The sequence below is a fragment of the Lissotriton vulgaris genome, chromosome 3_1 (assembly GCF_964263255.1).
Source record: "Lissotriton vulgaris chromosome 3_1, aLisVul1.2, whole genome shotgun sequence".
Lineage (NCBI taxonomy): Eukaryota > Metazoa > Chordata > Amphibia > Caudata > Salamandridae > Lissotriton > Lissotriton vulgaris.
The window spans coordinates 1,080,055,062-1,080,067,626 of NC_141689.1; the positions used below are offsets into that span (position 1 = coordinate 1,080,055,062).

At 48.5% G+C, this 12,565-nt stretch overlaps 1 protein-coding gene and 1 long non-coding RNA gene across 2 annotated transcripts in view; both read left to right on the forward strand.

Annotated features, from left to right (window-relative positions):
* The window catches only part of CDKL2 (cyclin dependent kinase like 2), a 446,589-nt gene that overhangs the window by 110,295 nt on the left and 323,729 nt on the right, over positions 1-12,565 (forward strand). The gene's annotated exons all lie outside the window — the stretch shown is intronic.
* LOC147727439 (uncharacterized) lies at positions 7,619-9,458 on the forward strand. Its single transcript, XR_015309483.1, has 4 exons — positions 7,619-7,704; positions 8,358-8,472; positions 8,562-8,666; positions 9,191-9,458. It is a non-coding gene; the product is annotated as an uncharacterized LOC147727439 (long non-coding RNA).

Below are 12,565 nucleotides of genomic sequence, written 5' to 3' on the forward strand. Positions count from 1 at the left end.
AAAATCTAGTGTGTCCAAACACCTAATTGACCTTCACTGGCTCAGGGTGGAAAACCGCATTAGGTACAAAGCCCTGAGCTACATGTTCAAGATTAAATCTGGCACCGCACCAAAGTATCTGCTATCTCTTGCAACCCCTTACCTTCCTGCCAGAGAATTGCGCTCTCAGACTTCGGCACTTTTTACAACCCCGAGATTCAAACTAGCGAGAATGGGAGGGAGATCATTCTCGGTACTAGGGCCCACTCTTTGGAACAAGCTCCCGCTTCACATCCGCAAGGAAGACAACTATGCCAGATTTAGAAAGAATCTGAAGACCTGGCTCTTCTGTAAATAATTCCTATTCATTTACCAATTGTCTCCTACCTGTGTCTGACCTGTCATCGGCGCCGGGAAACCCTTTTTGGGTAGCTGTGCGCCATACAAATTTAAAAAATAAATAAATAAATAAATAAAATGAAGTAAATAACACTGATACAATTTTCCTTTGTATCAGAAGCTATGCATATTTTATAGGGCAGTAGTTCAATCAATCAATCAGGGTTCTTATAGAGCGCGGCTAATCACCCGTAGGGTCTCAAGGCGCTGGGGGGTTTCCCGCAATTCAGTCGAAGAGTCAGGTCTTGAGTTCCTTCCTGAATTGAGGCAGTGAAGGTGATTGCCTGAGATGTAGAGGTAGCGAGTTCCTGGTCTTGGCACAAAGGTAGGAGAAGGATTTTCTTTCGGCCTAGGTCTTGCAGATCCATGGGATAGTGGCCAGGACCAGTTGGGCTGACCGGAGATGTCTGGTGGGTGTGTTAAAGGAGAGATGGTGGTTGAGGTATGGAGGTCCAGTGTTGTGGAGGGCTTTGTAGGCATGCTTGAGGAGCTTGAAAGTTGTTCTTTTGTTGGGAGCCATTGAAGGTCTTTCAGGTGACCGGAGATGTGGTAGCAGTGGGGGATGTCTAGGATAAGTCTGATGGATGTGATCTTGATGCTCTGCAATTTCTTTTGAAGTTTTTGGGTGGTGCTGGTATAGAGTGTGTTGCCATAGTCGAGCTGGCGAGCCCCTAGATGACCGTTCTCCAGGACTCAGTGGGGATCCACTTGAAAATCTTCTGAAGCAGGCGGTGCGTGTGGAAGCAGGAGGATGAGACGGTGTTGATTTGGTGGTTCGTTTAGAATGAGAAGTCGAGGATGATGCTGAGGTTGCATGCGTGGTCGGTGGGTGTGGGGGGTTCAGAGCACTGGGGGCCACGAGGAGTTGGCCCAGGCGGAGACAGAGTGGTGCCCAGGTGGAGGACTTTGGTTTTGTTGGAGTTGAGTTTGAGGCAACTATCCTTCAACCAGGCAGTGACTGCCGTCATCCTGTTGTGAAAGTTGCTCTTAGCAGCTGTAGGTTCGTCAGTGAGGTAGAGAATCAGCAGGGTGTCGTCAGCATAGGAGATGATGTTGAGTGTGTGGTTTCATATGATAGTCAAAAGGAAAGAGAGTAACCCTTATTTAACTACAAGGGAACAGGGTTGAGAAACAAGTAAAAAACAAATAGTTCCCTTAGTTATGCTGACTCCTCCAATCTTGGTGGGTATCTGCCTCACTATGGGTATAGGACTCTGAATTGTTCAATCAATCAATCAACGACATTTATAGAGCGCACTACTTACCCGTAGGGTCTCAAGACGCTTGGGGGGGGGGGGGTGCCGTTACTGCTCGAATAGCCAGGTCTTCAGCTTCTTCCTGAAGGAGAGGTGGTCTTGGGTCAGGCGCAGGTCGGTCGGTCGGGAGTTCCAGGTCTTGGCGGCCAGGTAGGAGAAGGACCTTCCTCCTGTTGTCGCTCTTCGGATGCGGGGGACGGCGGCCAGGGCGTGGCTGGCTGATCGGAGGTGGCGTTTCGGAGCGTAGAAGTTGATTCGGTTGTTGAGGTAGCTCGGGCCTTGGTCGTGTAAGGCTTTGTGTGCGTGGGTGAGGAGACGGAAGGTGATTCTTTTGTTGACGGGGAGCCAGTGCAGGTCTCTCAGATGTCCGGAGATGTGGCTGTTGCGTGGGATGTCGAGGATGAGTCTGGCTGAGGCGTTCTGGATCCGCTGGAGTCTCTTCTGGAGCTTGGCGGTGGTTCCGGCGTAGAGGGAGTTGCCGTAGTCCAGACGGCTGGTGACGAGGGCCTGGGTGACGGTCTTCCTGGTCTCGGTGGGGATCCACCGGAAGATCTTCTGTAGCATGCGCAGGATGTTGAAGCACGACGAGGAGACGGCGTTGACTTGTCTGGTCATGGAGAGCGAGGAGTCCAAGATGAAGCCCAGGTTGCGTGCGTGGTCTTTCGGTTTGGGTGCGGTGCCCAGGGCGGGGGGCCACCAGGAGTCGTCCCAGGCGGAGGGCGAGGAGCCCAGGATGAGGACCTCCGTCTTGTCTGAGTTCAGTTTCAGGCGGCTGGTCGTCATCCACTCGGCTACCTCTTTCATCCCTTCGAGCAGGTTGGCTCTGGCGGCGGCGGGGTCGTTGGTCAGGGACAGGATCAGCTGGGTGTCGTCGGCGTAGGAGATTATGTTGAGGTTGTGTTGGCGTGCGATGGCCGCGAGGGGGCTCATGTAGACGTTGAAGAGGGTGGGGCTCAGAGAGGATCCTTGGGGGACGCCGCAGATGACTTCGGTGGCCTCTGACTTGTACGGTGGTAGGCGGACTCTCTGCGTTCTTCCGTTGAGGAAGGAGATGATTCAATCCAGTGCCTTCTCTTGGATTCCGACATTGCTGAGGCGATGCACTAGGGTGCGGTGGCAGACCGTGTCGAATGCCGCGGAGAGGTCTAGGAGGATGAGGGCCGCTGTGTCTCCGTTGTCCATCAGGGCTCGGATGTCGTCGGTGGCAGCGATGAGGGTGGTCTCGGTGCTGTGGTTGGCTCGGAAGCCAGACTGTGAGGGGTCGAGGGATCCATTCGTCTCGAGGAAGGCGGCCAGCTGTTTGTTTGTTGACGGTCTTCTCGATGACTTTTGCAGGAAACGGGAGGAGCGAGATGGGGCGGTAGTTTTTGAGTTCGGTGGGGTCCGCTGTGGGTTTCTTGAGTAGAGCGCTGAGTTCGGCGTGCTTCCAGCTCTCAGGGAAGGTGGCGGAGTCGAAGGAGGTGTTGATGATGTCCCGTAGGTGGGGTGCGATGATAGCGTCGGCTTTGTTGAAGACGTGGTGAGGGCAGGGGTCGGTCAGAGATCCGGAGTGGACGGAGTTCATCATGCGGACCGTGTCTTCGGTGCTGACCGGGGTCCAGGCGCGGAGGGTGGTGGTGGGTGGCGTTGCTGTGGTCGTGGCGTGCGTCGGCTGAAGCTGTTGTGTATGTCCGCGATCTTGTTGTGGAAGTAGGAGGCGAGGGAGTTGCAGAGGTCTTGCAATGGGGTGATGTCGTTGTTTCCTGCGCTGGGGTTGGAGAGCTCTTTCACGATGTTAAAGAGTTCCTTGCAGTTGTATGCGTTGTTGTTCAGCCGGTCCTTGAATGCAGTTTTCTTGGCGGTGCGGATCAGCTGGTGGTGCTTCCGGGTGGCGAGCTTGAGGGTGGTCATGTTGTTCTGTGTAGGTTCCCTTCTCCAGACTTTCTCGAGGGCTCGGCAGTTCTTCTTGGAGCTCTTGAGTTCGTCGGTGAACCATGGTGCTTTCTTGCTGCCGTGTCTGCTGGGCGGGATCCTCAGAGGGGCGAGTTCGTCCGCGCAGTTGCTGATCCACTTCGTGAGGTTGTCGGCGGCCTGGCTGGGGTTTGCTGAGCTGGCAGGTGGGTGCTGGCTCAGGGAGGCGGCGAGTTGGTCGGCTGTGATCTTGTTCCAGCTTCTTCGAGCAACCTGTTGCTGGTGGTGGTGGATCGTCGTTCTTTTGAAGGTGAAGTGGACGCAGCTGTGGTCCGTCCAGTGGAGTCCTGTGGCGTGGCTGAAGGCGATGTCTGTGCTGGATGAGAAGATGGCGTCGAGTGTGTGTCCGGCGAGGTGGGTGGGGGTGGACACCAGTTGCTTGAGTCCAAGGTTGGCGAGGTTGTCGAGCAGGGTGCTGGTGTTGCGGTCGTTGTTGTTCTCCAGGTGGAAGTTGAGGTCTCCCAGGAGGATGTAGTCAGCGGAGCGGAGGGCGTGCGGGCTGATGACGTCGGCGATGTCCTCGCTGAATTGAGTGCGTGGTCCCGGGGGTCGGTAGATCAGGGTGCCTCTGAGGGTGGTCTTGGGGTTGATGTGGATCTGGAAATGCAGGTGTTCGGCGGTGGTTAGGGTGTCTTCGGTGCTAGTCGTGATGCGGATGGTGTTCTTGTGGATGATGGCGATGCCTCCTCCCATCTGGTTGGCGGTGCGGTCCCTCCGGGTGATTTTGTAGCCCTCAGGGATGGCGATGGCGATGTCGGGCGCAGAGGAGGCGTTCATCCAGGTCTCCGTGAGGAAGGCAACGTCCGGGTCTGCGGTGTCTAGGAGGTTCCAGAGTTCGGTGGCGTGTCTGTGGACGGAGCGGGTGTTGAGCAGGATGCACTTGAGGTGGCTGCTGCTGGTGTTCGGCTTGGCGGGTGCTGGTGCCGGGCAGGTCCGGATGCAGGTGAACTTGCAGGCGTGGCAGCTGAAGGGTCCGTGGGATCGTCGTGGGGTGGCTCGGTAGCATCCTGGGATTCGTCCGGTGTTGAGAGCGATGAGGGTGGCGGCGGTGTACGTCAGGCGGGTCGGTCGGGGTCCTCGTGGGCCAGGGGTCCTGGCACTGGGCGCGGTCCAGGCGCGGACGGGCGTAGACGGGCTTACCTTTGGCGCGCCTTTGGCGCACAATCGGCGCGCCCGCTGCGCGTTCGCACGGTCGCCATATATGGCGAAGTGCGCGGGTGGGCGGAGCAGCTGGGAGGCGGGAGCGGGAAGGGTACAGAAGGGAAAAAAGGGAAAAAAGGGGCGGGGTTATCGGCGGTGGCGGGAAGCGGGGAGGGAGTGCGGAGGGCGGCGAGACAGCGGGCAAACAGGAAGGAAAAACGCAATTACGGGCACAGATTCACAAAACAGGCACAAAGGAAGGAAAAAAGACAAGACACTGAAAAAAAAATACAGTCAAAGCGAAACCGGCAGGCGAGCACGGACCACGCCGCTCAAGGAGGGGGCGTGGTCAGCGGCAGCGAGGCAGGCAACAAGGCAGTCAAGGCAAGGGGGCACACGCAGCAGCTGGTGGCCGTGCAACGCGGGGGTGTCCTACAAGTAGGTCACACTCACCTGCGTCGCACGGTCGCCATATATGGCCAAGTGCGCGGGTGGGCGGAGCAGCTGGGAGGCGGGTGCGGGGAGGGTACAGAAGGGAAAAAAGGGGCGGGGTTATCGGCGGTGGCGGGAAGCGGGGAGGGAGTGCAGAGGGCGGCGAGACAGCGGGCAAACAGGAAGGAAAAACGCAATTACGGGCACAGATTCACAAAACAGGCACAAAGGAAGGAAAAAAGACAAGACACTGAAAAAAAAATAGAGTCAAAGCGAAACCGGCAGGCGAGCACGGACCACGCCGCTCAAGGAGGAGGCGTGTTCAGCGGCAGCGAGGCAGGCAACGAGGCAGTCAAGGCAAGGGGGCACACGCAGCAGCTGGTGGCCGTGCGGCGCGGGGGTGTCCTACAAGTTCATCATCATCAATTATCACTGTTAAGGATACTTGGCTAGAAGCAAAAAAACCCCAAAAGCACTTACAATCTATAAAGTAAAAACATAACTAAAAGGAGTACATTCATCATTTTATTTATAGAAACATAGGGTGCAATGATAAACTAAGATCAATGAACAAGATGCTAGTGTTCTTCAGTTCGTTATTCTAACACCTAACACAAATTAGATCTAGCTTATTTTGTTTAATATCGCTATAGTCCATCTCCCGGTTATACATTCAGTATTAAAAACAATTCATGCTACACATTGTGTAAGTGTAAGTAGTTAAATTTTTTTCACATAAACAAATATTAAAACAATGTTGACGCATTTCGGTGGATCCTGCTGTGCGCACTACCTTCCTCAGGACAAATATAAAAACAATCTGTAAAAATAGAATTACAAAAAGATAGACCAAAGTCACTACTCATTTTTTGCAATTTTATCAAGCAGGCAATAAAGCATGCACATTCCTAGCTCCTAACATTCTGACTTTACTCCTTGGTTATTCAATTAATTATTTTACTACGCATATACCTGTGCAATTGATTTGTTGGTCCCACTCCTAATGCCAGTATCCTTAGTTGCTTCACGTTATAGGGATATTCCTCACAACTCATTGACCCACTTCTTACTTAATGAAGGGTGGTCATCACTGTCCATTCCAATTCTCAAGTATCATCTTGATACTGAAACTCACAGCTCACATGCTTTCATCACTTATAAACACTTTTTTATTTATTTACACACCTTAATTCGGGCCGTAAAGTATTCCAATTTTTCATTAATCTGGTCACTTCACTTTACCACAGTGAGTACAAAGATAAAGAATATCATTAATAGAAACTGGCGGCTACTACAGGATAGAGATCTAGGACGATTGAAAAACCACTGTTTTCCTACAGGAGAAACAAAACGATTAGGAATAGGCTAGTTAAAACATATAAAGAGAAAACAGGTAACCATCAATTAAGGATAGACACGATGAGTAAAGTGATTGGTAACTATCGATGCATTAATTGCAAGACTGTAATAAGAGGTGAGAAAATAACGATCAACAATTCAGAACATCAATTCAAAGAAATGTTTAATTGCAGAACAAGCAATGTGATTTATACAATAAGATGCCCCTGCGGATTGTGTTATGTGAGCGAGACCGGAAGAGAAATGCGGACCCGCTTGAATGAACATACATCCGCGATTAAAAACAGTAAACAAAATGCCCCACTAACTGATCATTGGATACAGAATAAACACAAAATAGAAGATCTAACTTGGTGTGTATTGGAACGCATTGAGCTGTCCAAAAGAGGTGGAAACATTGAAAAGAAACGTAGGATAAGAGAACAGTTTTATGTGTAAATTCAAAACATATACCCATGGGCTGAACGATCGTGAAGAGTGGGAAAAACTGTATAGATAAAATCATCTCCCTGTTGACAACTCCACATAATGCTTTAAACCAATACAGAAAAGGTCCATTAATTTGAGGAGTGAATTCCACTAACTTTTTGACTCAAATACAATAGATCCAATGATGGAGAGCTGTATGATCTCCTAATGAATGAGAAGTAGAAGAAAGTATTGGTGTTAGTTAGCATGATGTTTTAACATAATAGCATATGTATAGAGATTGGGACTCCTGTTGTAGCACTAAAATGATAAACAGAATATAACCAGTGAGTTTCGCTTACCTATGTATAAAAATCTTTTGATGGAACACAGAGATTATAGGATTTCCAATCGCATTTCATCTATATCTGTAAACAACATGTCTAAACCTGAAGTGAAACAGTAGATATGAGGAACCGAAAATGCGATTATTGAGATATATGGTGAATAATAAGGAATAGAGCCATTATAGAAACCTAGTCCAAGATGGCCGCCGCGTATGTGAGAATTCCCTTCTACCAACTCAGGAGAGCGTAGATGAACACTAAACGGGTGGCACTAGAACAGAGTATACTTCCGATTATGTTATGTCCCTTCCGCTAAAGACCCGGAAGTAATTAATTAACTCGGAAACTGGATGGTTTAAAAAGCCGTAGATTGAACGCACAAGTGTTTATCCCGAAGTCAGAACTGTGAAAGGCGGACAAGAAGAAAGCAACAGGTATTTAAATAATTCCCGACAGTTTAAAAGAGGAGCGGTTGGTTATTTAATTATGCACCCTAGCCTAAAAAATTAAAGATTCCCGAAATGCCAGCACTAGAATATGGCATTTAATATATGCAGTGCATCATTAAAACTACCTAGGGAGCAAACTTTTTTGAACCATGATATGCCCGACGCAGAGGGGGGATTGTTAAATTTACTTTATCTTCGCACACTCAGTCAACGCATAACACTGCGATGGAAACAGTGGTGTGACTTGGCTGAAGTATATGCGTGGAGTAGACTAGTGTAGCCCGGATACTATCGAGGCAGCATGATAAGCGTTACGCTTTTAAAGATGGGCGATCTGAATGATTTCCCGCGCACCGCAACATATCACAGTGGGTAAATTTAGAACAAGGCGGGCGTATATAAGAGAAAAAGCGTTACGTATTTAGTTAATTTCATAACATCCAGGGACCGCATTACTCGAGAAACATAATTACAGTTAGACCTAACAATAGGAAGAAACACATGTGATCAATATTTTAAGCAGGGGGCCATTTTAGTAAAAATGAGAGAATTCATAGATACCGTCAATAAAAAGAGGAGGGGGTTTGGTGTAATGCATGCTGAGAGTTACACTTAGCAAGTTTCCCTTTCTTTGACAGGCACTTCATGATCGAGATAATTATAAATTCGCGATCTGAGCACTCAACGACTGACTACTGGGCGGGAATTAATGACAAAGCCCTAGTAGCAATACTCCACAGAACAAAGTGTGTGGTAAGTGAATATGAGTAGATAGCAACAGACTCAAGAATGAGTAGAACGTTATGAGAAGAGTTATACTAAACCCTTCCCTTACACACTAGAGATAATATATACAAGAACAGAGTGTGGTGTGGATTTGGAACCTCGTCTAATGAAAACCAAACAAACATCAGTTAAATACAAAGGAGGCAGTGCCCCTGTCTAGAGTAAGTGCACCAACTTTAAAGTGAATACTTAATATAAAGCAAGGTAATTCCCTTGTTCTTTGTCCGGTACTATTTTTCTAAATAGCTGACCAAGAAGCTGAACTAAAGTGAAGTGACCAGATTAATGAAAAATTGGAATACTTTACGGCCCGAATTAAGGTGTGTAAATAAATAAAAAAGTGTTTATAAGTGATGAAAGCATGTGAGCTGTGAGTTTCAGTATCAAGATGATACTTGAGAATTGGAATGGACAGTGATGACCACCCTTCATTAAGTAAGAAGTGGGTCAATGAGTTGTGAGGAATATCCCTATAACGTGAAGCAACTAAGGATACTGGCATTAGGAGTGGGACCAACAAATCAATTGCACAGGTATATGCGTAGTAAAATAATTAATTGAATAACCAAGGAGTAAAGTCAGAATGTTAGGAGGTAGGAATGTGCATGCTTTATTGCCTGCTTGATAAAATTGCAAAAAATGAGTAGTGACTTTGGTCTATATTTTTCTAATTCTATTTTTACAGATTGTTTTTATATTCGTCCTGAGGAAGGTGGTGCGCACAGCAGGATCCACCGAAACGCGTCGACATTGTTTTAATATTTGTTTATGTGATTTTTTTTTAACTACTTACACTTACACAATGTGTAGCATGAATTGTTTTTAATACTGAATGTATAACCGAGAGATGGACTATAGCGATATTAAACAAAATAAGCTAGATCTAATTTGTGTTAGGTGTTAGAATAACGAACTGAAGAACACTAGCAACTTGTTCATTGATCTTAGTTTATCATTGCACCCTATGTTTCTATAAATAAAATGATGAATGTACTCCTTTTGGTTATGTTTTTACTTTATAGATTGTAAGTGCTTTTTGGGGTTTTTTGCTTCTAGCCAAGTATCCTTAACAGTGATATTTGATGATTGTGTGTGAACAATTCAGAGTCCTATACCCATAGTGAGGCAGATACCCACCAAGATTGGAGGAGTCAGCATAACTAAGGGAACTATTTGTTTTTTACTGGTTTCATATGATGGCAACAAGTGGGACCATGTTGATGTTGAAGAGGGCGCGGCTCAGAGAGGAGCCCTGAGGAACTCTGCAGCTGATCTCTATAGGTTCTGAGGAGAAAGGTGGGAGCTTGACTCTCTGGGTTCGGCTGGTGAGGAAGGAGTCGATCCATTAAAAGGTTTTGCAGTGGATGCCGGTGTCGTGGAGTCTTATGCAGAGGGTGTGGTGGGAGACAGTGTTGATGGCCTTCTAAATGACTTTGGCTGGGAAGGGGAGCAGAGAGATGGGTCCTTGATTCTTGAGGTCCATCGGGTCAGCAGAGGGTTTTTTCAGCAGGGCCTTGCTTGATCTCTGCATGTTTCCAGCCTTCAGGGAAGGTGGCAGACTCGAAGAAGCAGTTGATGGTTTGGGAGAATATGGGGGTGATGGTGGCACCGGCTCGATTGAAAATGTGGTGGGGGTAGGGGTCCGATGGAGCTCAAGAGTGCATGGTTTTCATGATCCTTAGGGTTTCATCAGTGGTGAGGGTGGTCCAGTTGAGCAGGGTGACTGGGGTCTGGAGCATTTGAGCGCATTGGTTGCAAGTGGGGTGGGTCTTGGGTTGTAAAGCTGTCACAGATATCTATGATCTTGCAGTGGAAGAAGGTGGCAAGGTTGTTGCAGAGATCTTGGGAGAGGGGATGTCTGTGGTATCTGTGCTGGGTTTGGAAAATTCTTAGATCATGGTGAAGAGTTCTTTGCTTTTGTGTGCGCTGGCATTGATACGTTTCTGTATGGCAGTTTTTTCTTTGTTGTTCTGAAGAGGTGGTGGTGTGTGGTGATGGTAGGTTTGAAGGCTGCGTTGTCTGTCAAGGTCTTGCTGCTCCTCCATCTTCTCTTGAGTCATCTGCAGGTGTGCCTGGACCCTTGTAGGGTAGGTGAAAACCAGCTGGCTTTCTCGGAGGGCGGCTTGCCGGAGGATATCATGAGGGGAGCAAATGTGTTGGCGCAGTTGGAGAGCCATGGGTGGAGGTTTCATGCTGAGGCCTGGAGTCAGTGGAAGTCAGCAGTGGGGTTTTGAAGAGGGAGGTTGCGAGTTGGTCTTGGGAGACCTTGTTCCAGCTTCTGCATGGGTAACGGTTGGCATGGTGGTGTTTGGTGGGTTAGGTGAATTAGAAGTGGACGCTGTGGTGGTCTGTCCAATGTAGTTCGGAGGTGTGGCTAATGGAGATGTTTTTGCTTGCGGAGAAGATGGGGCTAAGTGTGTGTCCTGTTGAGTGGGTTGGTTAGGTGACTAGTTGTTTGAGTCCGATGGTGGCGAGGTTCTCCAGTAGGGATGAGATGTTGGGGTCATTGAGGTTGTCAAGGTGGAAATTGAGGTTTCAGAGGAGGATGCAGTCTGTTGAGGCGAGAGTATGGTGTGTGATGAAGACGGCTATGAATTCGGTGAAGGGGGTACGAGGTCCAGGAGGTCTGTAGACAAGGGTGATGTGGAACATGGCTTTCGGGTTGGTCTGCACCTGGAAGTGGAGGTGCTCCATGTCAGGTGAGTTGACGTCGCAGCTAGTTGTGAGGCGTTGGGTATTTTTGTGCACAATGGCAATGCCTCCTCTTGATCAGTTGGTTCGGTCCTTGTGGATGATATTGTAACTGTCGGGGATAACGGTGGAGTTGCCCAGGGCCGAGGTGGGGTTCATCCAGGTTTCAGTAAAGAAGGGGACATCAGGAAAGATGGAGTCAAGCAGGTCCCAGATCTCCACAGCATGTTTCTTGAGGGCGTGTGTGTGGAGTTTGATGCAGATGAGGCGGTTAAGTCTGGTTTTTAGGGGCCGTGCTGTTGGTCAGTCTGGTGTGCGGAGGCAGGAGAGGGTGTAGTTGCAGCAGGTGAACAGGTCTTGGGTGTCATTCGGTGACGCAAGTTGGCAGGCAGTGGTTAGTCCAGCGTTGAGGGTGTGGAGGATGCAGGTTTTGTAGCGGTGAAAGCCATGTGGACCAGGGTCTGTGGCATTGGGTGCTTTCCAGGCTTGGACAGGTGCAGAAGGGATTACCTTTGGCATGCCTTCGGCGAAAACCAACAGTTTTCCTCCAATTCGAGTTGATGGTTCAGGTCAAGACAAGAGAAAACTTTGGCTTTGTTCAGCTGCATGATCATGTCTGCAATGTGCTGATCCGGATGTCTTTCTCTCTCGATTGCTTTGTTGACCTGGCACATATCCATGTAAATGTGCCCTGCACCTCCACTGTCCCTTTTTGGCACTAGCACTAAGGGTGACACCCATGGCGTGGGACCAGTAGAGCTCTCAATGTTGTGCTTCAAAAGCGTTTGTAGTTCCTTTTTGACCACTTCTTGCAGGTGAAATGCTATCCTGCAGTGCCACTGTGCAACAGGTCAGATATCTTCGTTGATGTGAAGTTGCACCTTAATTGTTTTTAGCTTTCCTAAGCCATGAAATAATGATGGGAACAGACTTACAATTTCAGATTGCATATGGAGGTTACAATCGATAGATATTAGTCCCATATCAGCAGCAGTTGCAAAACTGTGTAGACACATACCGGACAAAGTACCTTGAAGAAAGTGAATTGGGGCTTGCACAGAAGTCTTTTTATATCGTAAGGTTACTGTGAATGATCCTTGACTCTGCAACTGTTTCCAACAGCCCATCTATACACCTTCCTGTTGGACGCATTGTGTTGTTGCACGGGTGACAAATTGTTAAACTGTTTGACTGGCAAGATGTTAATCGATGCACTGCTGTCAATTACAAATGGTATGGGGCAACCAATGACCTACAGTGTGATCTTGGGGCAGTATACCTACGAATTATTTTGTTTAGTTGACTTACTTGTTTTTTGTTTGTTCATCTTCTTTGCATACAGCAAGACCCATAGTGCATGGTGCTATTT